Source organism: Panthera onca, chromosome D1 (assembly GCF_046562875.1).
Source record: "Panthera onca isolate mPanOnc1 chromosome D1, mPanOnc1 haplotype 2, whole genome shotgun sequence".
Lineage (NCBI taxonomy): Eukaryota > Metazoa > Chordata > Mammalia > Carnivora > Felidae > Panthera > Panthera onca.
The window spans coordinates 17,999,069-18,026,729 of NC_138348.1; the positions used below are offsets into that span (position 1 = coordinate 17,999,069).

At 55.0% G+C, this 27,661-nt stretch overlaps 1 long non-coding RNA gene across 2 annotated transcripts; it reads right to left on the reverse strand.

The window, feature by feature from the left end:
• Positions 1–17,665: 17,665 nt before the first annotated feature.
• Positions 17,666–26,202, reverse strand: LOC132661676 (uncharacterized). 2 transcript variants are annotated; one of them, XR_014135289.1, is made up of 3 exons: positions 25,528–26,202; positions 19,311–19,570; positions 17,666–18,076 (listed from the first exon to the last, which is right to left on the reverse strand). It is a non-coding gene; the product is annotated as an uncharacterized LOC132661676 (long non-coding RNA). The 2 variants fall into 2 exon arrangements; XR_009602352.3 differs by lacking the exons at positions 17,666–18,076; positions 19,311–19,570 and adding an exon at positions 24,990–25,186.
• Between the last annotated feature and the right edge of the window lie 1,459 nt (positions 26,203–27,661).

The following is a 27,661-nucleotide window of genomic DNA, read 5'->3' on the forward strand; positions in this document are numbered from 1 at the left end:
AAATACAGAACGCCTCCTCCCAGACGTTGCTCATACATCATGACACTCTTACCTCCTGAGCCTAGAGCAAAATTTGTCACTTAGGCATTTTTGCCGTCTGGGCAGGATGGTTCTCGGTGGTGGGGAGCCGTCCAGTGATTTAGCAGCAACCCTGGCCTCTACCCCTTAGATGTCGTTACCCCACCGCACCCCCGTTGTGACAACAAGCAATTCCACTCCTAGGATAGTACCCGAGAGAAGTGAACCAATTGTCCACACGGAGGTTTCTACAGGAATGTGCGTAATGTGCCCATAGTAGAAATAATCCAGATGCCCATCAGTGGATGGATGGGTAAACAAAAATGGCGCTATACCCATGCAATGGACTCGGAGATCAAACGGAACGAGCTTTGACACAAGCTCGTTGAACGTGACGCATGGATGAACCTCAGAAACATGACGCTGAGTGAGAGAAGTCAGATGCAGAATATTACATGGTACGATTCCACTTATGTGAAATGTCCAGGGAAGACAAAGCCATGGACGCACAAAGTGCATTAGAGGTTGCCTGAGGCCAGGAGGGAGGGCACTCTGGTGAGTGCCTGAAACAGGCACCTTTCCGGGGTGACGGGAATTTTCTAAAATTGTATCATGGCAATGGTTGAACAACTCTGTAGATTTCCCGAAAATCATTCAGTTGTTCACTTTCACTGGCTAGGTTTTATGCTGTGTAAGCGAGCCTCAATAACACCGTGAAAATGGACTATTATAATCCAAAATAATAACTATGTGCTGTAGGGTAATGATACAGGGAAATGAAATGTTTGACAAGAACACAATGGATTGAAAGAAGGTAAAATGGAAGCATAATGTTTCAAAACCTTACACTGGACCTGAAAGTGTCTAACATTAACTCAAGGTAGCCTATGGTAATTAAGGATGCACATTCTAAGCCCTGGAGATGCCCCTAAAAATAAACAAAACAAAAATATACAGCTTACAGGCCAATAGAAGAGATAATATGGAATCCTAAAAATAACATGATTACAAAGAGAAAACAAATAGTAAGATGAGGGATTTAACTCAATTTATCAAACATTATAATTATGTTAAATACATGGGCTCGGTGCTCCATTAGAAGCAGAGGTTATCAGAATGCACAAAGAAGAAGCGAGACCCACTAGATTCTGCCCAAAGAAGTTTATTGGAAATACAAAGACAAATAAGGTGAAAGTAAGAAGCTGAGAAATGGTACACCACACAAACACACTGCAGAAGAAAGCTGATGTGGCCGTTTTAAAAGCTGACAAAGTAGAACATAAGACATGTGTTTGGCATATGGGAAATATTAGCAGGGCATTTCTTTTCTTTTTTTTAATGTTTATTTATTTGTTTTGAGAAAGGGAGAGAGAGAGGCAGAGAGAGAAAGAGAGAGAATCCCAAGTAGGCTTTGGGGTTCGATCTCACGAACCGTGAGATCATGACCTGAGCCGAAATCAAGAGTCGGACGCTTAGCCAACTGAGCCACCCAGGCGTGTGCCATAGCAGAGTCTTTCTCAATGATGGAATGGCCAATTATCGAAAAGACAGACTAACCCTAAATGAGGATTACCTAGAGACAGAACTTCAAAATAGGTGTAGCGGAAATTGACAAAGCCAGAGGGGGAACTAAGGAAAATCGTAATATTTGTCAGGAAATCAATACTCTTCTCTCAGTAACTAAAGAACATACATTTTATTTTAAGTGCTTGTGGAATAGTTACCGAGGCAGACCATGTGCCGGGCCAAAAGGTAGTCAAGAAACACCAGAGGATTATAATTAGCTCTTACAGTAATTTGTTACAATAATTAAACATATGAGTACTTTACGATCCAGCAACTGTTTTGTTAGGTACACAAGAGAAATGAAACATTCATGTAAGTGACCTATACATTTATTCCACTGTACATACAAAAGAAATTGAGGCTCAGAGAGGGACTAGCCGACCTCTAGAAAGTGGTAGAGTCAGGATTTGCAACCCAGGTCTGTGTGACTTCCAAGGCTGGCCTCCCAAGTTTCCTGTGTGCAGTCACTCCCCTGCCCGCTCTTAGGAGGGCAGGTGTAATCTGTATGCAGCCCCTCACACGTAGCCAGGTGAGTTTTAACTTTACACCAACGCTTTTGGGAGATGTTCTAATGCTCTTTCCAGGACCTTGCCCCATATCATCCCATCTCGACCCAGACACCTAGACACTTGTGGCACAGGGGTGGGTGATCTCAGTGAATATGGTGAATTTTAGGGTAGGGCAATTTAGGGTTTCCCAATTTCTCATCAAGTGACTCATTCAACAAAGCTGTGTAAGTACCAACCATGTGACAGGGCTGGGAAAGCAGCGATGAACAAAATAACGGAGCTTGCATCCTGCTAGGATGAGACAGACTATAAAGGCAATGATAAGTACATCATATAATTTCCAACAGTGTGATGAAAAATAAGGGTAAGGGGAGGGAGGGGGTGGAGAGTCAGAAATGGCCTCTTTCAGGAGGTGGCAATCGATGGGATGATGTGTAGGAAGCTAGGGAGGGAGCGGTGGGGATACCTGGGGGGAGGTACCCCAGAAGCTGCAGGCGGGATAGTGGGCAAGAGAGCATGGGGGTTGGGGATGCACACAGTGTGCCCTGCTGGGTGAACGTATCATTCTTGCGGAAACCGTCCTGGCCAAGTTCACTTGAGGCCTCCAAGACAATGAGGGGAAAAGGAAGACATCAACTCTGGCCAGACCCAGATTAGGTCATAACTGAGCAAGGGCCAGGCTTTCTGCAAGGACAGTGGAGAGACTTCTTTTCCTGGTGGCCTTGAGTACTTCCAGATGACAGCAGACCCAGGGCTCTGTGCTCTCCCCCAGGCATGGAGCACTCAGAGAACTTCTAGACATCAAGCAGGTATCGAGGCCCTACTTTGTTCTAGGCACTCCATCAGGGGTTGTACACGCTGTTTCATTAAATCCCTGCAGGATTCAGGAGGTAGAAAATGCTGATTGCAGTTTGTAATTGAGGAAACTGAAATTAAGCCCATGACTGGAAGGTGGCAAAAAAAGAGCTTGAGCCCAAATCGATGCAGAATCCAGGTTCTTTGTATTCCATGGTGCCAAGAAGACCAAGAACTTTAGAAGGAATTACACAGGCTGCAAGGCAAGAAGGCCAGAGCATCCTAAGCCATCAGTACCTGTTGACCGGATGGATGGATGGATGGATGGATGTGTGGATGGATGTGTGGATGGATGGATGGATGGATGTTTGGATGGTTGGTTGGATGGATGTGTGTGGATGGATGGATGGATGGATATGTGGATGGATGTGTGGATGGATGGATGGATGTGTGGATGGATGTGTGTGTGGATGGATGGATGGATGTGTAGATGGATGGATGGATGGATGGATGGATGGATGGATGTGTGTGTGGATGGATGGATGGTTGGATAGTTGGTTGGATGCATGTGTATGGACGGATGGGTGGATGTATGTATGTATGTGTGGATGATGGATGGATGGATGTGTGTGTGGATGGATGGATGGATGGATGGTTGGTTGGATGGTTGTGTGTGGATGGATGGATGGATGGATGTGTGTGTGTGTGGATGGATGGATGGATGGATGGATGTGTGGATGGATGGATGGATGGATGGATATGTGTGTGGATGGATGGATGGATGGATGGTTGGATGGTTGGTTGGATGGATGTGTGTGGACGGATGGATGGATGGACAGATGTATGTATGGTTGGATGGGTAGATAGATAGTTGGATGGATGGTGACATAGACACAAATAGGCAAGCAGACCTTTTGCGGTAACTTATGCATGAGTTTTCAAAAAAATGTATTGCTGAGCTTGCTGAGCTTCAGGCTCTCCATCTAGAAAATTAGAGGGCTGGACTTGAACAGTTGTTTTCAAACTTGTTTTGGTAGTGACATTCTGTCTTCAAACACTACCTAGTGAGGAGAGTTAATCATAATAAAGGGGGAAAAGAGGATGGGGAAATAGGCGGACAGGGTACCAGAAGCTTTGCCCCTGCACCTCACCCTCATTCTCTGTAAGAGCACGAACGACAACTTTGTAAAACCAAGGAAGCCCTTGGGCAAGGGTGATCCAGAACATGCCGGTTTCAGAAACAAGGACCTATTGAGGAGGGGTGGCAAAGAAACGGGAAGTCTTAGCCAGCCAAGAGCCAAACCCCTAGCCTTCCCTGCCCCCATCAAATAACACTGCCTATTGGGCTTGCAAGGGCCGGCCAGCTAAGAGGGGCCCAGGGGAGCTCAGCGATGTCTGCTTCTCGCTCTCCTGGGGATGTACAGATGGGGGAGCTGTGCTTCTCTGAAACTCAGCCCAGGGAGCGCAGAGGGGAACAAGTAACTAAGCATCCTCTGCCCCCTACTGCGTCCTGTCTGTGGCTCAGACAGGGGTGGGAGCTGGTCGGCAGGGCCCATGTCACTCATGGCTGATGGGCTTTTTTGGACTCCCCCCAGACAGTGGGCCTGGCCACACCAGGCGGGACACTCATTTGGTTAGTCCGGGGATGCAGAGCCCCCGTCAGGGTGCGGTGACCGTTCCGCGCGTTGGCCTGGGCCTGTTGCCAGGAGACCGCGTTCTCGGTTGGAGTCGGTCCCAGAAAACCAGAGAAAGAGCCCACACAGGCGACTCCCGTAGAGTTCCTAGGAGACGCACGTCGGAGTGTCTCTGTTGGAACATTGTGTTGGGAGCATAGGGATGACCGCTTAGGGAGCCGTGGCAGCAAGACCTGGGCTCGAGTCCAGCTCTGCGTTCGCTGATCGGATGACCTCCAGGAAGCCACTCATCTTCTCTGAGCCTGAGGGCAGAGAGGGGCACGCCTGGGGCTATCTGGCCTGGCCATGGCCTATTTCCTTAGGAGCCAGTCGCCACTGCTTAGCAAGGCTAACCGGGCCTCAGTCTACCCCCCACCCCCTGCCTCGCCTGCCCCCCCCCCCTTCCTCGCCAGGACCTTTGTGCTTGAGATTTCCTCTGCAATGCTCTCGTCGCTTTCCTCTCTTCGTGGGGTGCATTCTTTATTTCCCTTTAATGGACACTCGCGGCTAGAACAGATGAACTCCACACATCCACGGCTTCAGGTAACAGAAGTTTATTTATTGTTCTCGGAACAGTACAGAGCAGGTGCTCCTGGGGCTCGGGCAGCTCTCCTCTGCAGACTCGGAGATCCAGCCTCCTTCTGTCCGTGGCTCCACCGTCCCGCCAGCCTCTGCGTCCAGACGCTGGAGAAGGACACACCCGCTTCTTAAAAGCCTTAGCCGGGCGACGGCACACATAACTTCCCCTGACATTCCATCAATGATCTTTCACTGCCAACCCACACCAGTGAGGAGAGGGTGGGCTGGAAGATGTAGTCCCTTTCCAATGACAGCTCTCCGCCATCAGAAGGGGGGGGGGTGTACATTTTGAAAGACAACTAGCCATCTCCACCCTCTCTGGCTGGCTTCCCCTCATCCTTCAGATGTCAAGTGAAATGTTGCCTCCTCCTCCAGGAAGCCTGCCCGGAGTCTCCAAGTACGGGGATTAGACGTCCCTCCTATGTGTATCCAGCACCTCTGTCCTTCCCTGTATCCTACTGTACTGTTTTCTCGTGTCTGAAAATAGAACACGAGCACTTTGAGAACACAAGCAAATTGCATACTTACCCGTGCACCCCCAGAGGTCAGCCCGATGCCTGGCACACGCTGGCAATGATAATAAATTACTGGGTGGATGGACGGGTGGATGGACAGACGGAGGTATCGAAGGAAGGACCAACAGATCTTCCTGGCACAAGCCTTCAAGCTCCCCATGCCTTAGCTGCTGCTTGGTCCTCTGAAAGCTGCCAGCGGGTTAGAGAATTGTTGGCCTGGCCGTACATTCTGAGACGGCCCGTGAAAGCACGTGTGCCCCCTGCCTCGGCCCCTCCTGCTCCGAATGCCTCAGTTGGGGCAGCTGCCCCTGCATCTCAGCCTTGAACCTGCTTCACCTCATAGGCTGGCTCCAGCCCCGACAGGTTCTCGAACACCCACTCCCTTTGCTCTTTGTATGGCGAGAGCTACATGAACCCCACCGACTCCACCCTTCCTCCTTTCTCCCCCGGCAGCTCGTTTTCCCCCCTGGTTCAGCCAGATCTCCCTAGGGCTGTCACGGCCTCATTCTCAGAGAGAAACAGTGCCTCCTTTCCTTTGCAGCGCCCTGTGCGGGGGACTGAACCCCACAGCAAGGAGGAAGCAAGACTGCACCTTACAGCTGGGGTCATTCCCGGGGACAGTGACCGGTGCAAACTCACGGCTCCTCAGACTGTGAGAAAAGGACTCAGACTGCGAGAAAAGAACGGGGAGAAAAGGATGCGGACGGGCAGCAAAGGTCCTGCGAGCGCTGCCATCTTGCCCACGCTGGTGAAATGCCCAGGTGGTGGTGAGTGTTGGGATGGCATCATCCGCACAGAGATCACGCCAGGGCTGGGAAGCAGACAGTCCAGGAGGGGGCATGCGGGGAACCCAGCAGACAGATGGGGCCCTGGGCAGAGCTTGCTCTGGGAGGTGGAGACCAGTGTGGGGAAGCGGCTTAGTGTTCATTTCCCTGTCTTCCTCCCGGAGCGTCTGGTCTTCTTAAATATCCCGAGTTTCAGGGCTGCTGGCAGAAGCGTCTGTGCACATCCTGGTACCAGAATGACAAGGGGGACGGACAGCAGCTGTTAGCCGTGGGAATCAGGGAGAAGAAAAAGAACCACAGCCACCATCGCAGCTAAGATTTATTGAGCACGTACTACGCACCAGGCAAAATGATTCTAAGCTCTTCGCCGGGTTAACGCCATTTAGTGCCCTAGGAGACAGGCGCTGGTGTCGTGCCCATTTTGCAGCTGAGGAAACTGAGGCCGAAAGATTTCACAACTTGTCCGAGGGCACCCCGGTTGTAAGCGGCAGGGCGAGGACTTTACCCCCAGACAGTCCCATCGCCACGGGGCTGGGGAAATGAGACCTGTCTGAGCATTTGGCCCCACCACCGTCATCCCCAGGAGGAAGTCCTTCCAATGGCAGTGTGGGAAGGGCCGACTTCTGTTGTGTTCATGCAAATGGTTTTCCTTTCAGAGCTTTGCTGTCTCTCTCTCTCTTTTTAATTATTGAAGTATAATTTAGATGCATGAAGTGCAGGCCAGTAACTGTTAACACACCGACACACAGGCATCACAAACGCTGCAATCAAAATACGGAACATTTGTCACCACCGCCATGATGGCTTCCAGTCTGGCCACCACCACCAGAAGCTGCCACGGTTCCACGTTGTCTGTTCTGCAAGGTGATCTAAAGGGAATCAGACAGGGCAAATGGATTCTGAAGCCGTCTCTGGGCCCAGTGAGAATGAACGGGGATCGGTGGGTGACGTCCGCTGTGTGGCCTCTGGGAATGACGTCGGGGAAGCTGGATGAGGTTCTCGCCATCCGGGCGCTCAATTCCCGACAGTCAGCTGTGACCCAAAGCACTGAGAGCAAGGAAGACGCCGACCTGAGGGAGGGAAAAGGAGGGATGAAGGGAAAAGAGTGCTGATGGTTTTGAGGGGGCTGATGAAGGTCTCCTCGCTTCCCTGAGTTCCGAACCCATTGAGAAACCAGACAGAAAGGTTACCCTCAGTACTGAGAGGGCGGATGGCGGGAGACGTAGCTTCTCTCCCCGTGAAAATGAGCTCCCTGATGCTGAACCCCGGAATCAGTAGCACTCACCGCCCAGCCAGGCGCCCGGTGCCCCGTCCAGCCCTCGGATGGCTTGGGCTACGGTCTCCGTGCTGACATGGACGGAAATAGGTGACTCTGGGATCCCTGGGGGCAGAGCCGACAAGCCTGATGATGGATCGGACTGGGTGGTCAGGGAAGGGGAGGAAGCGGATGCCCCCTTGCTTTGTAGCCTGGGGAGTTGCGGACGGAGTGCCATTGACAGCCATTGGGAAACATGCGAGTTGGAACCGGTTGCTTGGAAGGAGACAAACCAACTCAGCGGCGAACTGAGTGACAACAGCCCCCGCCTCCTCCACAGGCCACAGGCGGCATCGGCCCCGGTCGACTGACCCCCTAACCCTGGTCACTCTCTGAGGCCCGTCTCCACTGATGTCCACCGACCTTGTGCCTTCGGTGTCCAAGGGCCGGCCAGAGGGGGTGAGACCCTTGGGAGCCGCATGCAGTGGCCCTCTGAAACGTTAGCTGTCACATGGGCCGCATTGTGCCTCGGCCTGAGTGGCCCCACACACTCCGTCCTCCCAGTGCAAGGGCACCTCTAGGGAGCGCTGGGAACCACGGACAAACAGGACAGTGGCCTTGGCCTTTGGGAGCGGACAGCCTGGGCACTGGACCACCGAAGACGGAGGCCTCGCCCCCACAGGACAAAGTGCGGGTGGCCCCCTGGCACCCAGGTTCCCGCTTCCACGAGTCCGACCCACAAAGGCAGCGGGGAGGAAGGCCTTGTGAACCGCAGTCATGAAAAATGACCGCCACCACGCCAGAGAACCACCCAGAAGATGTGCTGAGGGCAGAAGGAAGTACATTCAAGTTCAATACCCAGATGATCCCACCCTGCGTCCTGCTTGCCCAGCACAGGCTCAAACTGGAAATTGTATCAGGATCGCTGCAATCGGTAACTGGTCAACGGAACCGGATTTTCCTGGGCCCGTGAGCCAAAATGCATTCTTGTTTTCGGTTAATAAAATCATACCGTCTATCGAGACTCTAGATGCTATGCTAAGTACCACTGACGCTTCAGCTCACTGAGTTCCCTCGTCAACTCCGGGGCCCCTATCAGCCATGTTTTGCTGACATAAACTTAGTGAACCTAAGGAGAGAAGCCAAGGCCCCACAGCCGGGGAGGGGGCCGGGGAGGCTGAACCAGGTCCTCCCTGCGAAACCCGCTCTTTTTTAACTTCTGCCACTTCATGCACCGTCTTGCTATCAGGGAAGGTAAATCTCGACACTCTCCCATCATTACTGTCATCCAGAATTTTCACAGCTACTCTCAGGCAATTACCCTTCTGAATGGACGCCACAGTCCCTCCGCTCCCTTCTCGGCCATCACACTGCACTGTGTTTCTTCGTATCCAGTTGCCTTCTTTACATTTCGACTTCCTTTCTAGAAACGTGAAGGCGCTTCTGTTTCTTCAGATCCTCTCGTGTTCTTTTTCCCCCCCGCACCAAGGCGTTCGTAGATTTCTCCCGCTAGCCCTGGCAATGCTTCGTGTTGAGCAGATTCCGAGGAAGTTTTTCAGCCTTTTGGTGCTGTTATGCGTGAGATCTTTTCTCGAACACTTGGAAAGGAAGCACGGTGACTGGAGGTGAGGGCAATTCGCTTCCACCCAATTCTCGTATCGGGTTCTCTGAGCAAAGCTTCTTGGCCAGAGCTGCTTGGCCGTCCCCCCGGCAGAACTGTTTGGATTTTTCGGGGTGGAAAAATCACCTTGTCAGCAAATTATTATCATTTTTGTCTCCCTTTTCAACACATCTCATTCCTATCTGTGTTTTCTTGTCCCCGTGTTTTCTTCTCCTCTTGCTCCTCTCATGTGCTGAGACTGGGGCCTCTCTGTCTTGTTGGACCTTCAAAGTAGTCACTCCCCTTATCGAGAACCGTGTGCCGATGCACTAGGTGACACGAGACCTGTGTTCCTTGTCTCCACGCAGTGCCCCGGCCAGCGTGAACCCTGGAAGTACACAGATCCAATGATAAGTGAATGAAACACAGGCCAGAAAAAGTTCCATTTCAGAGATTGAGGAACCAAGGCCCAGGTTGGGAAAGCGGCTCGCCCAAGATCACGCAGCAAATTGGAGATGCAAACACTGTTTGGCACCTTGAGGCGGGGAGCCACCTCCAACCTTCCTCTAGCCTGTGGATGTGGGCCTTCCTGGGCCCAGAAGGCCAGCTGTCCCTGCAGGTGCCAGTTCCCTGGAAATGCCCGGTCTAGCTGGCTGGGGGCCGAAGAGAGAGCTCTCTGCATCCTTCAACAGTTAACCAGAGAGCAGAACACTGTCTCTGGCAGGCCTTCCCTGGAGCCCGGCAGCCAGGCTGAAAACCTTGAACCCCACAGCTGTTGTCACATGGCTGCCCTCAGAGTTTGCCCTGCTGCTGAGTTCCTCTGCCTTTCCTGGAAGGCTCGGCCCAGGAGAGTGAGGTCAGGCTGTGGGTTGTGACCTCATTCCGGGGCCTGTGGCTTCAGGCCCAGCTAAGAACTGAGGCCAATGCCAGGCCTTCTAAAGTGGGAATGATGGGGCGCCTGGGTGGCTCAGTCAATTAAGCGTCTGGCTCTCAATTTTGGCTCAGGTCAAGATCCCACAGTTCTGCGGGGCGCCTGGATGGCTCAGTCGGTTGGGCATCCGACTTCGGCTCAGGTCATGATCTCACCAGTTGTGGGTTTGAGCCCCGTGTCGGGCTCTGTGCTGACAGCTCAGAGCCTGGAGCTCGCTTCGGATTCTGTGTCTCCTTCTCTCTCTGGCCTCAGTGGCCCAGCCCTGCTGGACGTGACCTTGCTTCTTCTGAACTCTGGCTCACGCCGACAGGGATTCTGATTGGGCTGGTGGCTGAACCTCTCTGAGGCCTCACCTTCCCTATCCACAAAATGGGGACGCTGGTCCAGTACCTCGGAGGATCCCAGGCCTAGAGGGTAACGGCGGCAGCTTTCACGCACGCTGCACGCACTGGGCGCCAAGCGCTGCTTGAAACGGTTTGCGAAGGTCGGCGCTCTCGGCGGGGCCCGTCCGTGGAGGGAGAACCAAGGCAGGGAGAAATGGAGGCACAGGCTGCAGGCCCCATCAGCAGCCAAGAAGGGGCTGTACAAGGGCAGCCCGGCTCCAGCTCTCTGCCCCCGATGACGGGGTGATAAGCGTGTGTATGTGCAGGTGCGTGTGTGGGTGGCTGTGCGGCCCTACCTGTGCGCGTGTGAGAAAGCCCCCAGCGCCCTTACTTTCCGCAGCCCTTTATCTCGGCCCCTCTTTGACTTGGCCTCTTGGCTTTGTTTTCTAATTCCGCTGCTCTGCTCGGGCCTTACCCTGAGCTCCTAGAGGGTGGAGCCGGGATCTCAGCCGCGTCTGAACTTCCAGTGCCTAAGGACTCCCTTCTGCCTTTCTTAAGCGCCACCACGGGCATCTAGCCAGTCTGCAGGAGAGGGCCTGGCCCGGCACCCAGCCCAGCCCCAGCCCAGCACCCAGCCCGGCCCCCACACGGGAGGGCCTCTGTTGCCCCGTCCCCTGTCGCTCAAGGGCTGGCTCCTCCTGCTCTTCAGGTCTCACCTCCAAAGAGGAGGCCGTCCCTGATCACTCTTCCTGAAATGGCCCGCTTCTCACGGTCCAGTTTTGTTTCCTTCCACTCTGTCATCTGATTTGTTTATTTGCTTGTTTCTGTCCCCCCTCCCCCTGGCGTCTGAGCTCTGGGAGGAGAGGGTCTCTGTCCCTGGCAGGTTTAGAGCAGAGCTTTTGACCCTGCGGCACGGTCCCCTGGGAATCTCGCTGACGAGGTCGGTCCCCGAGCTCTGAGCCGCCAAGGAAATGCCAGTCGCTCCTCGGCTCCGTGGGGGTGACTCTGCTGTGCGCTCCCGAGTGCAGACCTTTCATGGAGAGCAGTGTCAAGGTGACCGAGCCCTGCAGCCAGCGCCGCCTCCGTCGAAGGTCACCTCGCTTCCTCGCACCTCTGTTTTTCTAGCTGTGGAATGGGGCCGACGACGTGGTCCCTTCCTCTTAAGCAAGTCCGTCCGAAGACTGAGTTAACATGCGTTAGCTGTCTGTCGTGTCCCAGGCCAGCTGTCCAAAGAGTACTTGGGTGTCGGCCACAAGCTGTCAGCAGGAGGCAACAGGAGGTAGGCCTGAAGGTGGCACCGGGCCAGGTGTGTCCTCGGGGCCAGCTGTCTCCCCGGCTGACCAGGACCCCTGTCCACACTGACTCCCGAGCTCCAGCAAGATTGCAGGGCTGAGCCGAGCACCCGGCCGCACAGCATTTGTGAAGGGCCGGCCCTGCAGGATTTGAGAGGCCCTGAGCTGCCAGCGAGGACCCCTCACCGAGTGTCGCTGCAGGGATGCCGGCTTGGGGTTGCCTGGGTACCGGAGCAGGAGGAGAGGACGGGTGGACAACACTTTGCTGTTTCGTGATCTTTCCCTGCCGACCGTGGGGCATGGGTCAGCCTACGCGCTGGGCCTTATTATCCTCATTTTACTGACGAGAAGACCAAGACTCAAGAGAGTTCTGGAAGGACCTATGAACAAAGCTGCCTGTCTCTGGATGATGAGAGGTTAGGAAGGCTGGTCCTGGCCCAGAGGAAGGAAGATCCAGAGCCCGACCCTAGGGGTCACCGGGCTTCACGCATTGAGCCCTGCAGGCTCAGGGAGGCCCCTCAAACAAACTCAGGGCCGCCTTGCTACCTTGTCACCTACACAGGGCCACAAGCCTGGCCCTGAAAGCCAGCTAAGGGCCATTAACAGTCCCACTGTGACTTGCTGGCCTGGTCAGGAGGTGAGTCGGGGGTCTCACGAGAGCTCTGTGCCTTGGACCCCACCGGTTGCCTGGTGAAGCCTGCGGACCCATTCTCAGAGACAGTTTTTTAAAATTCAGGACCTCAGTCAAGAGCTCCTTAAAGGAGGCTGGAGCCCAGGGGTAGAGACCAGCGAGTGCTGGCTGGGTGGCTTCGGGCGGAGGAAGACAGAGCTTTCACAAGACACTTTGCCCTTGACTGTCCCCTCCGTGCACCTCCCAGGCCGAGCACTGAGACTCCGGTCCCATATTTCCTACTGCGTGATTGACTCTCTTCTACCATAGTCTTAGTGGTCTTTGAAAAGGTCCAGCTGGGGAGAATGGGCTCATGGGAAGAGTCTACTCCTAAGTCCATTCCCAGAGTTCCTCTCTCCGGGATTTGCACACGATGCCTGACCCCACTGCCAAGGCCGGTGGCCCACAGAAGGTGGGGTAGGCGGGGCAGAGAGAGCCAGCCCAGCAAGGCTGACTGAGCCCATCCTCCTTGTTTACAGGGCTTCCCACCCCCCCACCCCCGATCACGAGTTCATTTCATCTTCGCTAACCTCCTAGAAGTGAGGACTGCTGTCTCCACTTGGCAGGTGGAGTTCAGAGACGTGGAGCATTTGCCCACAGACACACAGCCAGGAAGTAGAAGATGCCTCTGTGGCTGCTGTCTTTTCCTCGGGATCCCTGCTGCTGGAAGAAGCAGAAGGCAGGTCTCCTGTCGCTATAATTGCAGCTGGGTGGCCAGGAAACTGGGATCTGTATTTTGTATCTGGCTTCTTTCATTTATCCATTTGTTCCTTCATTCATCCATTCATCCCTCTATCCGTCTGTCCATCTATCTGACAAAAACGTGCCAGCCACTGTGCTAAGTAAGCCCCAAGAAATGCGGTCAAAGCAGGTGCAACCTGGCCCCCACGGAGCTTATGGTGTGGGGAAGGGAGCAGAAAGAGAAAACTAGTCAAATAATGACACAAATAAGTGGAAATGTGAACAGTGCCAGGTGGCTGGGATGTGTGGCTGGGGGAATGTCTGCTGGGCTTTATTTATCGAAGGTGAGGCAGGCCCTTCTAGAACTGAGATCGAAAGCATGAGCAGGAGATGACAGGAGAAGGCGGGTGCGGGGGGAGCTGGGCCAGATGGGGGCAGCTGTGGAGCCAAGGGACTACCCATTCAGGCTCTGGGGTGGGGGGGGGCAGGCTGGGATTGAAATCCTGGGGGGATCACTGACCAGCTGTGCAAACGTGATAAGCCCTTCATACTTGGAGCCTCGATTTTTCCGAAAATTGGGATTATCATAAGAATACCCACTCCTCAGAAATGTCATGGAGATTTAATGAGAAGCAGCAGCGAGTAAAGCTGTCAGCACGGTGCCCAGCCCGTGGTCAACGCTCTGACTCAGCACTGAAGCTCTTAGTAAGTGTGGACAACGAATAAATAAATCCATGAAAGCACTTATAAGAGGATCTGGCCACGGCATGAACCGAGGGGGGGTGTGTGGAAAGTTCTATGGTTCACCTAGCAGTGGTTCAACTTCAGCTTGAGTGTTAGGATCATCTGGGTGCCCGGGCCACACCCCACGTTAATGAAATAACCCGATCTCTGAGGGTGCATCTGGCGTCAACAGCTCTTAAGCCTCCTCCCCCCTGGGGAATCCAATGTCCAGCCAGGACCAAGAGCCGCTCTCCACGAGGGTGGTTTCACTGATGTCAGGAGCAGCTGGGGAAGGGTTCCTGGGACACTTGGTGGTTGGGTCCCCCCCACCCTCCTCCGAGGACAGGGAAGATTCAGAAACCCAGAAAGGCCCAGGGAGGGAGTCCCAGGCTGAGAAGAGGCAGAATGACATCTTGGAGATTGGGGTGGGGCCTGGAGTTTGGGAAACGGGATGCCATGAAGGAGACCAGAGGCTGGGGGTGGCAGGACCGAGCTGCAGCCCACTGCTGGTGAGACTCAAGGGCTAAGAGACGCCTTTGGTTTGCCGGACTGGAACGCTGCTTGTCAGGACGGGTTTGGAAAAGCTCCCGTCTGCAAGGCTGCCTCGTTGAGAAGAGCCGGGATGCCAAAGGGTGTCGTCTTATATGCCAATTCCCTTTAGAGTAGCTGTTTAGAGTGCCGTGTGGAGAAGGATTCTAAGCCTGGATCTGAGTGCGGCCAGCGATTGGCAAGGCCGAGGCCACTGCCGAGGCCGAGGGTGGAGGGGCTGGGCCGGCAGCACAGAGAGCAGGCACTTCCCACCCCGGCCGAGCGGGGCTGCTGGGGACAGCTAGGGCAGAAAGCACGGATTGGTCTCTACTTTTCTTCTGTGGTGGTTTCCCTGAAATCACTTCAAGAAAGAGGACCTTCCCTACACCTCGGTGATTAAGAATCCAGCCGGAAAAAGGGAACTTTGGTCCATACTGGATAAAGTACAGGACAGGAAACAGTGCGGTCAAGAAAAATGGCCGGGTGGGCTTCGAGATTCTGATGATCCCTTGAAGTTCTGATCCTCGGTGGAGAAGAGTTCCCCAAACTGCCTTTGAGAGGTTGTGAGATCCCCGTCACTGGAGGTATTCAAGGAAAAAACGCTAGAAGGCCAGTGGACTGGACAGGAGAGAGACTCATGTCTCAAGCAAGGGCTGGTGGAGGGCACCTCTTATGGGGTTCTTGACGTGGTGATTCTGTGACACAGCCCATAGCTGATGGCGGGATTGTGCGTGCTGAAGAGTGACTAACTCCTGAAGGCATGAGCAAGGACTGCATAGAGCTGGGTCTGTGCCCTAGAGGCCCAGAGACCAGAAATTAGGACCCAGAGGGAGAGGGGGGAGAGGGGAAGAGAGTTCACAGAGGCCACAGTCTAAGGAATGTTGATTGCACATTGGGTTTAACCGCCTGCTCCAGGCGGATGACCCAACGTGACCCCAACGTAGCCTCTGAGTGTCCTTACTCTACACGAGCTTTTGCTTTTGAGCTATTTGGGGCCTGGGCTGGTCTCCCAGGAGTCTCTGTCTCAGAGGAGACTCGTAGACATATGTTCTCCTCTGCTGTTCCAACAAACACTTCCTGGAACAGCCAGCCAGCTTTGCTCTGACTGGTCGTGTTTGCAAGGGTAGCGGGGGGTGGGGAAGGGGGGGGACAGGAGGGCAGGAAAGGCAGTGCTGTCTTTGGGCTCTGCTGGGGTCACGGTGACCTTCCAGGTCCTTTCTGCTATGCCTCTGGGGAGGCCAAGGCTACAAGACCCGCATTGCCCACTCAGTGCTGTGTGCACGCTTTGAGCCACGAGCTCAGCTCTCCGGCCCCACGGTGCAACCCCTGCTCTGTGCTCCCAGAGTCTCTGTGCTCTGGGACAGCAGAGAGCGGTGGGGGAGAGGCGGCATGGATACAGAGCCACCGTCAAGACAAGAACGGGGGGCACAGTGTGCTATCCTCCCATTCGGGTAAACCATACGTTTTAAAGACACGTATTTCAGTGTACAGACTCTCTCTGGAAGGGTACTCAGGAAGCAAATCTCTGTGGCAGATACTTTCTGGGAGAGATCCGGGTGGGGAGGGAGATTGGGTCTTCGCTGCTTCACTGTTTGAATCTTTTGAATTTTGTACCACGCCTGAGTTGACGATTTAAAATGAAAGAAGCCCCGTTCTGCAGACTCCCTGGGTCCGAGCGTGAGTCTTGAGCCTATTACGTAGCCCCTCCGTGCCTCAGTTTTCTCTTCTGTAACAACAGGGAGGTTACCAGCACCTGGCTCGGGCTGTGACAGGGGACTAGACCGTGCAGCACAGCGGCGATCACAGCGCCTGTCACGCAGGAAGCCCCCGATGGCTCTGAGCTTCTACGGCAGTGTTTGGACAGGGTTCCTGAGGAGGAAACTGAGTCTCTGAAAGGCTAAGGGACCAGGCTGTCAGGAGCCCGTTCTGGACGTGAGGGCAAATGAGATGCTGTCCCTTCTCATGTTGGACGGTGTGTGGTGAGGGAGGGGGACACACACACGTGAGAGAGCTGTGCACCTGCCCCGCCCAGGAAGCGCGGTGACAGAGACTGGAACGAAGGGCTGCGCGGATTCAGAGAAGGGGGCCACGCATGCTTTCCAAGGAAGGGAGGCCACCAAGGGCAACACGAGAGGGGCCTTGAGGACTTGCTGGCTGGGCAGGTGTCTGTCTAGGGGAAGCGGGCAGTCTGGGTAGAAGGCACAGCGTGAGCCAAAGTTTGGAGCAACCGAACGCCAGAGGGTGAAGGGAAAGCCCGGGAGACAAGGGTGGAAGGAGGTGGCAGAACCAAACGAGAACCGAGAGCGCAGAGGAATTGGTCCAGAAGGTAGGATGATGGAAGCAGGCAGGAGGGAGAAGAGAGGCATGAAGCCACCGGAGAGGAGACTGAGCCAGGGCAGGACAAGAACATTCTTCTCTGCGTCTCCACGTTCCACCCCGTGAGGGATGAGCAGGTGTTTCCCTTTGCACGCGCACACGGGCTCACGTGCACGGATGCACACTCAGCCTTCATACGTATCTCGCCTGGGGTTCGAGACTCGGTCACAGTTTGGCACGGGTTTTATTGAGGCAAGTCCAAAGACACCATCAACACAGGGTGTTGGGAGGGGAAGCTCAGAGACCAATGACCCTTTCTCCCCAGGGCTGTCCCCAACCACCCTGTGTAAGCTCTCAGCACCCTTTTCCGGCGCCCCACCCTGATCTATCACCTGTCATGGCGTCTATCATCTTGATCTTCTTCTTTTTTTTTTTTAATTTTTTTTATTGTTTATTTATTTTTGAGAGAGACAGACAGACAGACAGAGCACAAGTGGGAGCGGGGCAGAGAGAGAGGGAGACACAGAATCCGAAGCAGGCTCCAGGCTCTGAGACATCAGCACAGAGCCCAGCGCAGGGTTCGAACCCATGAACCGTGAGATCCGGACCTGAGCAAAAGTCGAACGCTTAACCGACTGAGCCGCCCAGACGCCCCTATCATTTTCTGATCTTCTGATAATTTACTGATTTCTGTATTATCTGTCTCACTTCACCAAAACGAACCTCCATGAAGGTGTGGGGTTTGTTTTGTTCTCCGTTTTATCCCCAGTACCTAGGTCTGTGTCTTGTACACAGTAGGCGCTCAAATCAGAACACTCACCATGGTGGGGGGCGGGGGGGATAGGCAATTACCATATGCTAAACATTTCTCATGCATTCTTTGTTTTATCAGTTTTCACAATCCCAGCGTGCCAGGTGGGTATTTTTATTTCCATTTCACGGAAGAGGAAATTGAGGGTTGACAGGGATCCAGTAAGACACCACCACTTTCTGAGAGGTAAATAAAATCATCAGTCCCAGTTTGACACATTTGGGTTGTTTCGGTCGGGATTCCGCAGGAAACGGACGGCAGACGCGAGGGTTGAAGTGAAGAGAAGCTGGTGAAGCGTCCTTACCGAGGCGAGCTCTAGCACCTTCCTCCTGCTGCTGGAGCGGATTCTCACAACCTTCCGTGCTAGAAACAACACAAATTGCGCGCTCTGGTTCTGGAGGGTAGAAGTCCAACATGTTGGTTCCTTCCGGAGGCTCCATGGCATGGGGGATCCACTCCTTGACTCTTTCCGCTTCTGGAGGCTGAGGGCTTTCGCCGGCTCCTGGCTAAATCATCCCAACCTCTGTTTCCATCATCACATCTCCCTGGCCCTCCCGACTCCCTCTTCCGGGGGCCCTGATGGTTGCGTTATTGGGTCACCCAGGCAATCCAGAACAATCTCCCCGTCTCAAGATCCTTAACGTAGTCACCTCTGCCAAGTCCCTTTGGCCTTTTCAGGTAACACACTCACAGAGTCCGGGGCTTGGGGTATGGACACCTTGGGGGCCACGATCCAGCCGACCACACGTGGCCGTGGGAGTAGCATCAGGAAGGGAACTAGAGTGGGGGGCGGGGGATAAAAAGCGACCTCTCTCCTCCTGCCCCTGCCTCCCACTGGCTGAAGCCCAACCAGAGGCCAGAGGCACGGAGCAGAGCAGGGGAGGGATGGGGAGAGACAGAAACTCAAGCAGCACAGTATTGAGTTCATTGTATTAGCCGTGACTGTCACTGCTCTTCCAAAGAGGATCCAGGCCCTGGGGCCGCCTGCCTCTGTCCCCGGAAAAGCAGAACCCTCCCACACCATCCCTGCACAGTGGGGCCAGAGTCTGTGCTCCCCGAACCACGCTGTCAGAATTTGGGGCAAAAGAGCTGCCGGGGAAATTCAAAGCCAAGGCCAGCTAGCTCTTCAAAGCCCTCTCCGCGACAAAGCGCTGAGAGAAGGTAGGAGGACAAAGGCATTGGTCAGCGGGGGGCTACAGGACGAGGCGACAGCGGGTCTGAGCTGCCACAGAACCACATCCCACCCCCACCCCCACCTCCACTGGCCCTTAAACAACCTCCTCCAGAGAGCTGGAGAGTAAGCAGTGAGGAACGGAGAGCCCAGGACCTGGAATGTGGAGACTGGGGTCCAAGCCAGTTCTGTCACCACTAGCTATGTGACCTGGAGAGAGTGATAGCCATCACTACAGCTCCCTCAACTATACAATGGGGATAACGGGACCCAGTACCTAAGGGCAGATTCTCTGGAAGCAGAGCCTGAGACAAGGATTCATTGGAGGGGACCCGGAGAGGAGTAAGGGATACAGAACAGGTGGGGCAGAAGCCAGCAAGGCTGTGGGTACAGTTGGATCCCATAGGGAGCACCTAAGAGCTGTTCCCCTTGAGAACAGGCCAACAAAACAGATAGCTTTTGCACCTGTCTTGGGGGAAGCCCGTGTCCCATTCTTTCCCTGCTCCAGAAAACTGAATAACGACCCCCCCCAAAGACACCCCCACATCCTCAACCCCAGAACCTGTTACCTTCTAGGTAAAAAGGGACTTCGCAGGTAAGGTTGTTGAGACTGGAGATGATTCTGGGTTATCTGAGTCCTTATAAGGGGAGACAAGAGGGTCAGAGTCAGTGATTGGGGGGGGTGACAATGGGAGCAAGGGGCGGGGGGAGGGGGGAGGTGAGGACGAGGCCCGCAGCCGGAAGAAGCGAGGAAATGGACTCTCCCCAAAGGTCGCCAGAAGTCACTCTGTCCAATGACACCTTGATTTGCAACTTCTGATCTCCAGAACTGTGAAAGAAGACACTTGGGTGGTTTCAGGCCACTCAGGGAGTGCTAATTTTAGGGCAGCAGTAGGAAACCAACACAACCTGTCCCAGGCTCAGGGGTCCGGGCTCTGTGGCTCGAGCGATCACTGTTTCTGCTTAACGAGCACCTTCTGTATGTCACACAGGTGACCCCAATCCCTCGGATCCTCTCACCAATTCGGAGCGCCCTGCCCCACCCCCAGCTGCCCTGTGCTTTAGCCTCTAACAGCCCTCAGGCCTGGAGCAGCTTTGACCTTGGGTACAGAGAGCCAGAAGCCACTTCAGGTAGTGACAGACAGATGGCCTTACCTTGAGTCTGACCAACTCAGAGCAGTAACCCACACTGGAGAGCCCCCCCCCCCCCCAACTCGCCTGGCATTGCACTCTGGCTTTGCTCCTCCCCTGCTTTGCCCTGCCCCCTCCTCCCCCATTCCCTCTGGTTCTCCTGGGAGCATGTCTTTAATGGACCCATTGCATGAACCCTAGTCTCAGGGATCGGCCCGAGGAGGCTTCTCTATCTGGTGCCCACAATTATGCCCCGAGGAGGGTCGTATACTGAATCTCATTTTGCAAAGAAACTGAGACTCTGACCAGCTCACAACTGTAAGGGGTCAAGCCGGAATCTGGATCCAGACACAGGAGATAGTGCTATTTTTTTTTAAATGTCTATTTGTTCATGTTTGAGAGAGAGAGAGAGCAAGGGGGTGGGGGGGGGCAGGTAGAGAGAGAGGGAGACAGAGAATCCTGTTCAGGCTCCACGCTGTCAGCACAGAGCCCAAAGAAGGGCTCGAACTCACAAACTATGAGATCATGACCTGAGTCGAAATCAAGAGTGGGACTCTCAACTCACTGAGCCACCCAGGTGGCCCGAGACAGTGCTTTTAATCCCTGCATTCTACCACCTCCTGGACGTCCCCTGGGCTCCTCCTCCTCTACCCCTTGGGGATAATCATCTATAATTCCTGGGGGCAGGACGTGATTGGGACAAGGAGCTGGGCTCTATCAGAGATAATCCTCCTGGGTCGCTGCCCATCTCACACTTCCGGCCCCAGCCTAGGTCCCCACAATGGAATAGTGGGGTATGGGGAGGTCTGGACTCTCCAATGTGGATGTCAGAGCCACGGCCCCCTGAGGCCATCCATCGTGGAGAATCACACCGGCTTCACGTTGATTCTTGAGTCAAATCCTGGCGAATCCTGACTTACCCCCTCTCCCCTTGTTTCCTCCTCTGTGAGACGGGGATAATAACCCCGCGGCCAGGATGAGACAAACAACAGACGGGAACTTGGCTAGGACAGAATTGGGCACAGTGGGGGCTCCTTCCTGCTCAGATAATGTCTCTGAGCCTCAGTTTCTTCATTTGTGAAATGGGGATAATGTTATTGCAGTGCAGCCATAGCGAAGAACGACTCTATCCCCAGAGCTGCCGTGAAGGTTCCGGAGCACGGACTCTGGAGTCCCAATCCTGGGTGACCTGGGACTAGTCACTTAACCTCTCCGGGCCCCCTTTTCCTCGTCTGCTTAGTAAGAACTGTGTGAGGGAGAACAGGTGGAAGTCCTGAACAAAGTAAGTGTTGTTACCACTGAGTGAAGGGCTTGGCTGGCGCCTGGCGTGTTGTTAGTGCTCAGTAAACGGTGGCCGTCCTGTTATCGGAGCTCCCTGGCCCCTGTAGTGAGGAAGGTCACCTCCACGCACCCCCCGCGGCCCTCTGGCTTCAGGCGCAGGCCCTGCAGGCTGGCTGCTGTGCTCAGGTCAGTTGGATGGGGTTGACTGCACAGAACACGGGCCCTGGGTGTCCCCTCCACCTCTGGGAGCCCGTTCATGCCTCCAGCTCTCCCCCCCAAAACGCACCCCTTCCAACCTCTTCTCTCCGCATCTAAGGGCCCCTCCTTCACCCACCTCGCTCCCCACCCGCCTCAGCTAATTGGTAATGACTCAGGAGAGAGCCGAGGCCGAGGCTGCGTGGGTGTGCGATCCTTCTCCGACGGACTCCCGGGCTCCTTCTCCTCCCCTGCTGAGGCTCAAATGCCCAGGACAGACAGAGCAGCCCAGGGTTGGACCGACTGCCCAGAGAGGGGGGCGGCTTCGGCCCCTGGCCTCTCCGCAGCCAGCCTGGCCTTATCCTCCCTCCCATCAGGGGAGCCAGCGGCCAGGTCAGAAGCCCCTCATTGCTTCCCGTGCACCCAGGAACCCGGCCGGGCACTGGGCCAACCCGAGTGGGGGCTAGGCCCATCCGTTTTCCAGGCAAATCCGAAACTGGGAAGGGGAGGATTTGGGTCTGAACCCTAACCACCTCCTTTGTTAAACAAAACCAATCCAGAAAACAAACAGAGTGAAAACGTCCAAATGCACCGCATGCAGCTCGGCCGGGCTCAGGTCGTGGGTGGAGTTTAGGCCATGTTGAAAGGGCCCGAAAGTCCCGGGTCTGGGCTATGCCTGGACTCGGGGACACAGCCACACGTCCCCACCCCCGGGACTATCACAGGCTGTGGGGAAGAGAGGCCGAAGGGGCTCCAGTTCCACGGAAGGGGCCCGAGGCGCCGTGCCAGGGGAGGGGGCACGCAGCCCCCGGGGTGCCCAGATACACGGTGAGGTCTGGCTGAGGGCGTCCTGCTGCTGAGAGCCACACACCCCCCAGCCCACCCCCTTCCCTACGGGACCCCCTTCGACGCTGTGACTTTTGCCAGCTCTCCCCTAAGGGGCAGGGTCCCGCCTTTCCTCTCCTCCTCCCGGAAGCAGCCCCCAGACTCCATGGCTCCCGGGTCCTCTCTCCTCGACCCTGCCCCCCACCCCTCCTTCCCCACCCGAAGTACTCCACCACCCTCCTTGTATCCCTTTCTGTTACCCGAATGTCCCCACTGGTCCCCCCCACCCTCCTCCCCTGCCAACCTAGAGACCCAGCTAGGTGTGCGCCCTGAAGGTGTCGTCATTGCCCTGATGACAGATTGCCCAGTCTTGTTTCGAATTCAAAGAAGCTCGGCTTTAGCAAAAGGGCTAAAACCCTCCGGAGCGTTTAAGCTCAAACACGAGGCTTCAAAGGCATCTCCCGCTAATGAGATTAAATGAGATAACGTGCGCGCACTTTCAGACGGAACCCCCAGACCACCACAGGGAGTCTTTGCTGCCCCTTTGAAGTCAGGCACTTGAGAGGGAAGGTTTGCGGTTTTGCAGGACTTGTGACGCTGGCCGGTGGAAGGGGCCCCCCAGGGACGGGGTGACGCAGCAAGCTGCAGGCATGAGTGTGTCAAGGGCTGTGTGTGTGCGTACATGTGACTGAGAAGCTCCTGCCACATCGCACAGAATCTCATCTCTCCCTCCTCCCCGGGGGTCTCACTCAGCTGCTCTGTCTTGTGGTCACTGTGGTCAACACAATCCCTTCCGGCTTGGCCGGAGCCCCTCACCCTTGGGTCCCCCCAACTGAGCAGAGACGGGTTGTCACTTCTAATATGACTTTGCAGGAAGAACAGGTGAACACCCAATTGTATTTATGCTGGCTGTCTGGCCTATAGTTCTCTCTTAAAGCCAGATTTCCCCTTCCAAGAGACTCCAAGGAAACAGCAAAAACATTTTTGCACTTCTGATTCTCTACTTAGGATAGCCACACAGACACATAAGTGTCCATCTGGGCACACGGGGATTCTTCTGGACAATCTCTGCTGACTCAGGGCCAACTGTGGTCCCTAGGCATCGAGCTGGGGGAAGGGCACTCCATATCTCCTTTTTCCTACCCCGTTCAGGCACTGCGCTGGGAGCTTCGCATTGTTAACTTACTCATTCCGAGCAATGGCGGTGGACACAGAGTCCGGAAAGGTCAAGTTCCTTGTCTAAGGTCACAGAGTTAGAAAAAACAGCTTCAGTTATTTAATGGATTCTCTGCTGGGCTGAAAGCCAATCCGCATTATATATGTGATATCACTGGACCCTTCCAAAGCACAGCAAAAGTTTAGGTGCTAGTAACTAATTAATACTGTTCCCCTTTTAGAGATGAAGAAACGGATACACAGAGAAGGGAAGTGATTTGTCCACTGGGACGCTTCTAGCTTTCCGAGGGCTTTGCCCCAGGGACGACAGTAAATTTAAGGATTTGCAAGGGCTCAGGTTCAATGTAGGCAAGAAGCAGGTGCCTGTGGGCGTGGCCCAGAGCCCAACTCCATCAGTGTCCCGGCCGGGCCACGGTCCCATCTCTTGGACTCAGCGGGAGAAGGAGCTGGGCATGCTGGGGTTCTGCTAGGCCTCTGCCACTGCCCCTCCCCCGTCCTCCTCCAGCAGCCCCTGAGTTCTCCTGCCCTGACCCAGGAGAACCTCAGCCGAGTTCCTGGGTCACCCCCTCGGACTCGGGGCAGCCCTTCCTCCTGGTGCCCAGTCCCCAGGGACCCTACTTTTTCTAGCCCCCTCTGTACTGTCCGCTCCAGCAGTGGACTGGCGGGACCCCCAGGCTTTAATCCTGTGTGACTCCAAATACGTTAACTCACCTTTCTGAGCCTATCTACCTCCTAAGATGCAACTATGCACCTGCTACTACTCCCCCCGCCCCCAAAGGCGACATAAAGCTTTCCTTACCCCACACCTCCTTTGCTGTTTCTCATTTTTCATTTTCAGGGAGCGCTATTTATACAGTTCTTAGTCTGTGCCAGGCACGGTTGTAAGCACTTCTATTGCTAATTTAATCGTCATAACTATCCTGTGAGGGAGGCACCCTCATCCTCTTATTTTACAGAGGGGCGCTCGGGGGGCACAGAAAGGGTTACAGAATTCGCCCAAGGTCACACGGCCTTTTTAAACAAAGGGAAATATAATTGACATATAACAGTATCTTGCACACAGCTTTTAAGAGGCAGAGGCAGGAATCCGTCCCAGGCAGCCTGGCCCCAGGGTTCACGCTCTTAACTTCCTCTTCTATGCTGACATAGGGTGTATAAAGCATTTTAGTATAAAACTCAACCGAAAGGAAACGCTTTTAATAAGCAATAACGGTCATTACCACGTGGCCTCAAACGGGCCTCTGTGTTTTTTGTCCCTGCAGTGGACCGGTGATACCCCCCCGGCAGCATTCGGCAGAATAATGGGGGCGAAGTGCCCATCACAGATCCTAACACAGAGCTAGCCATGGGCTCTCGGTGGTCCTCCTCTCTGGAAGGTGCAGGTGGAGAGGGGTCGGGAGTGACTTTAGTTAGACACATCCGCTGAGCCAGCAAGAGAAGGTGTAGAAATACCACCAGCGTTGGGGGGATGGAGGAGGGGCCCGGGCGAGGCAGCAGGTGGCTTAGCAGGTGCCCAAAAGCACAGGGGTCTCTGGGGGTCCAGGTGGGGAGAATCAGAAAGAAGGATGTGAACACTCATGGGCCAGCTAATCTTGCCAACGGCCCTGAGAAAACAAGAGTCTCAGACAAGGGCAGAGGTTGAGAAAAGAGTGAGTCCATTACAGGCCTGGGTGGTTTGGGCTTGGGTATCAGGAGGCAACGGGCTGTGACCCCAGGATGGTTTTGTGGTTCCCCATCAGACTGCCCTTCAGCGGGATGAAGGGCGTCAGCTACAGAGTCAAGGTCCAGGTAAGGAGTAACTGTTTCCTACAAAGGTGCAGCGAGCTGGGGCCCTGGGCTGAGGAAGGAGGAGGGGCCTTGTTAGAAAAGGGACAGCAGGTGGAGTGAACCAGCAGCGGGGCGGGGGGCTCTGTCCTGGGAGGGGGCAGGGCCCAGCCGGGTATGGGGGGGGGGCAGATCCCCTCCCAGAAGACTCTCCCCACGTACAGGTCTCAGAGTCACCTGCCCTGGAACCCATGGCTAGAGGGTGACAGGACCCGTCTCCGGGGAGGCTGTCGGCTCTTTTCAGAGGCAGGAAAGCCACTTCCTGGGGGCCCAACTGTGCCCTTTGAAACACCAGGCCAGACCCAGCAGCCTCTGTCCTCACTTTAAACCAGAGGAGGGCCGCAGTGGACTCACCGGGAGGAGCCATGACCCTGAGAGGGCAGATTCGTTTTTCTGGAAAGCCTCTTCCCAGCTTTTCCATTTCCCCCGGTGGCAGCGACAGCCCAGCCCGAGTCCAGCGGCCCCCCGAGTGAGGTCAGCACAGTGATGAGGTCCGACCTCAGTCAGTGTTGCCATGGGGACGCTTCGGGTGCCACTGCCACCTGCTGAGCAACACCTTTCTTCCAGAAGGAGTGGGAGGGGACAGTGACTGATGCGGACCATGTGTCACCCTGCTCTCGGCTGCCAGGGTTGTTTCTCCCCAGACACGTATTGCCACGCGCGGGCGGGCCAGGGGACGTTCGCGGGGCCTGCTGGCTGCGCTGTGTGCGTCCGCGTGTTTGGGGCGCGGGGAGAGGCACTTGGGAGAGCCCCCAGGGTGCCTCATTTTCCTCTCTCCCTGCGCCAGGCTGGGATGCTGATCACTGTGCTCCTGGTGGACCCAGACTGACATTTACAGCAACCTGCTGTATATGTCTCCATAGCAACCAGCTGTGACATCACAAGGCACCTACAGACCCTTTCCCCGGGACAGAGGAAGCGTGACTGCTCATTTAGGGGCAGAAAACGCTCCTGAGGCCCCTCACGTGGTAGGGGAAGTGGGCGTAGAAGGGCGAAGCGGGAGAGGGTCTCTTCCCAGAAATACCAGGTTTTTCTGTGAGCTGCCGACCGAGCCTTCTCTGGAGGTGTGAGTGGAGCCTGAATGAAGTCTCCCTCCCCCACTTGTTCCCCTCTCTCATCCCTTCAAAATTACATCTCAGTGTCTTCAACCGTAAAATGGGGATAATAGAAGTCACTCTTCATTGAGGGATTATTATGTGCCAGGCACTGTGGGCTTTCTCAGTTGCCTCGTGACAACCCGGTAAAGCGTGTTTTCCTTTTAGAACTCTCCCTTTTGTAAGTGGAGGAAAATGACACACAGAGAAAGGATTTGAACCCAGTCTGGCTCGAGAGCGTACCCACAGCCTCCCTGGCGCTCAGCGGCACCTCTGTTTCCAGCCGTGCTGGGCCAAACAGTTCCACGCGGGCTTCAACTCACTTTGCGCTGCCGGCGTCTTGCCTCATGCGAGCACAAGGCCTTTTTCTTTTTCTGCCCTGGGGCTTGTGCAGTGGCCAACACGGACTGCCGGCAGGAGCATGCTCAGCATGGGGACGTGCTTGGGGCAGTTAGCTTCCACTGGGCCAACAACCTCTCACCCGTGGGGCGTGGGAGCCGGTGGAGGGATGCTTCCGTCAATCTTTCATCTGGCTGACAAGCCCAAGGATCCTTCTGTACACCGTTCAGAGGGGCCTGGAGGCACTGAGTCCCAGTCACCCGCGGCACTGACCTAAAGATGCTCTGTGATGTTGGCTTTTTTCAGTTGTGTCGGTCCCCTGTTTCTGCTCCCTGGGATCACCTCTAAAATAAATTGCCCGCACACACGTCCTTGCGTCAGGTTCCCCTGATGAGGGAACTCCAGGCCAAGGCCGTTGGCGACAGAGTCGTGCTAAGAGCAACACCACAGAGTGGCATTCTGGAACTGGAAGCCATGGTGAGGGGCAGTGAGGACCCTGTTGTGGTGGGACGGGAGACGGTGACAAGCTTTAGCATAAGAACGACATGGGGACAGCGGTAATTATAAGGGTTGTGGGGTCGGCTGGCTTCTGTTAACGGCTCTCATAGTCTTAAAGAAAGAAAATATCACGCTCAGATCCGTCACATGTCATTTCTGGGCCCGTCACGAAGACCCAAATCCAATAAAGCACTGTTTAAAGAGACCCCCTCCTCCTGCAGCCAGAGGGAACCTGGTACCAAAAATCAGGCTCAGGATTGAACTGGAGGGATGGCAGGGCCCCAAAGGGGCCAAAATCCCAGCCTAAACAGACCTACGCAGGGTCAGGCCCAGGCTGGGGACGGAGTGGGACCCTGAGACCTGAGCTGGGGACACATGTGGGTGAAGGATTTTGAGGACCTTGGAGGCCCAGACACGTCTAAAACGTTGTGCACTGAACTCCCACAACTCAGCAAAGCACTTGTGGGCCAGTTGGGGCGAGGGGCCAGGTCCGGGCTGCCTCCAGGAAAGGCCGCCGTGTTCCCCCCTTTCCCTGTCGCCTGTTCAGGGCCAGACTG